Source organism: Pundamilia nyererei, unplaced genomic scaffold (assembly GCF_000239375.1).
Source record: "Pundamilia nyererei isolate P.nyererei 1_Seehausen unplaced genomic scaffold, PunNye1.0 scaffold00254, whole genome shotgun sequence".
Classification (NCBI taxonomy): domain Eukaryota; kingdom Metazoa; phylum Chordata; class Actinopteri; order Cichliformes; family Cichlidae; genus Pundamilia; species Pundamilia nyererei.
This window is the reverse complement of record NW_005187655.1, coordinates 587,847-589,828: the sequence shown is the minus strand read 5'-3', so window position 1 is coordinate 589,828 and position 1,982 is coordinate 587,847.

Genomic DNA, 1,982 nt, shown 5'->3' with positions numbered 1-1,982 from the left:
CTGTTCGGCTTCAGCTGCAGGGAAATCAAATTTGTATTTTTGCACAAACACGACGTCGAGATTATTTTCACGCAACTATTAAAAAGGGGGTGAAGAGGAAACCCTAAATAATCTGAGAGGACAATATTATCAGGCCTTCATTAATCCATGTCCGTGACTTGGAGTATTCACAATAAACCAGCTGTGGGACTAAAAAATGCCAGTAATTGTTTCCTTCACTCACTTCCAAAAATGCTGTCATCATTCCTCTTTGACCAGTCCCTGTGTGGCTCCATGACCTATTTCCTACTTAGATTAACATGCCCTGGCGTTTTCTCTTAATGGCTATACCTGGCATAGCACAAAGGTCATTGCTTCTTTAATAATCAGCAGGCGCGTTGAAACAGACCCAAAGAATCTCCCACCTCCAGATGTCTCTCAGAGGGGATCAGCCTCTGATGCTGATGTTTATTCTGCTTTAACCAAAAACCTTTGGTTTAGTTATTTAACTACAGCTACTAAATGTTACTCAGACAGCTTTCTGATTTGTCTGCTTAGAAGCTACTCTGAGCTCTGTGTGGCCTCCCAGGCTATCACACGTCTTGTTCTCAGTCAAGTATGCTTTTAAAGTCGGACTGAATCGCTGAATTTGGTTCTCTTACACCAACTGTGGAAACATTTGATCATATTTTTGGTTACACTGCTGCTGAAGGTTAGAAAATTCACGAATGTTCTCTTGCAGGATGATTTATTCAGGTTTAATCTCCACCTGACTCGATTTTAAAAGGCAAACTGAAGTTTGTTCAAAAGGGGAAAAAGCTCAGCGGCTAATAGTTTACACTAGATTGTTTTTATTGTATACAAACAGAAACAGTGTAAGGCTCGGCGGCTTGCATAATGACGCTCTGACCTTGAAGTCACAGATAACCAGGCGGTGGAAGAAACCCACAATGATTTAGGCAAAAACTCCAGGAATAAGCTGATGATACATACAGGGAAGCATGTGTTTCTCTGACGTTTCTGCATGTAATGCTGAAGACATCCAGATGTGCATGCCTTGAGTCATTTTCAATGGAAGCTCCTATTTTTCGGCCTTTTTTGACACCATGCAATACCCTTCCAAATTGCACCCGCTCTGGACGTTATGAGTCCAGTCAATGGATGTTTTTGACATAATCAGTAACTTCTTCGACTCATAATTTGCTGTTAAGCAAAAGGAAATAAAGACATTAAAAAAATCCCACATTATGTAAAATGTAGATGTAGAACTGTAGTGTGTGGTTTTTTGTCTTTTCAGTTCTAATAAGTATTTATTTAGCACCTTTCATCACAGAGTTACAAAGTGCTTCACATGAAGATTTACTTAAAAACAAAAAAACAACAAAAATAATGAAATGAAAGAAATATAGTCATTCCTGACAGATGGCTTTATACTAAGTCATTGAAGTCTTTTTAATAAGCGGGGCTGACGGTTATATGGTGTCTTTTGCATGTTGACGTCTTTCAGAGCGCTGATGCCAACCTTACTGAACTTTTGGGAACTAATCTTAAAAGCAGTGTTCATGCCAGAAAACCAACTAATTTAAACAAACTCTACCAATTCAGTTAAATATGCAGCTAGAATAAAGTCAGAGGCTTGTTGATGACTACAAGAAGCATCTGGTTGAGGTGCAACTTGCTAAGGAACATGTGACCAAATATTAGAGCCTGTGTGGATGAGAGAAAATCCTAAATAGATTGAAATATGTGCATTTGAAAGTCGTTAAAGATCTATGCTGGATGATCAGTCCAGCCCAGGAAAAGAACAGTGATGACCATGAAATTCATCCACATGATGAGTGTTATAGACAAGATGGGACCAGTTACTGTAAACAAAGTGGCGCGTCATATATCACATTTGTGTAATGTGTGTCAAGGCAAAGATAAGAGTTGCTAGGATTCAGTTTCACTACAGTCAGACTGAGTCCAGTGATGCAGTAAGAAGTGAAATCACTTTTTTTTTT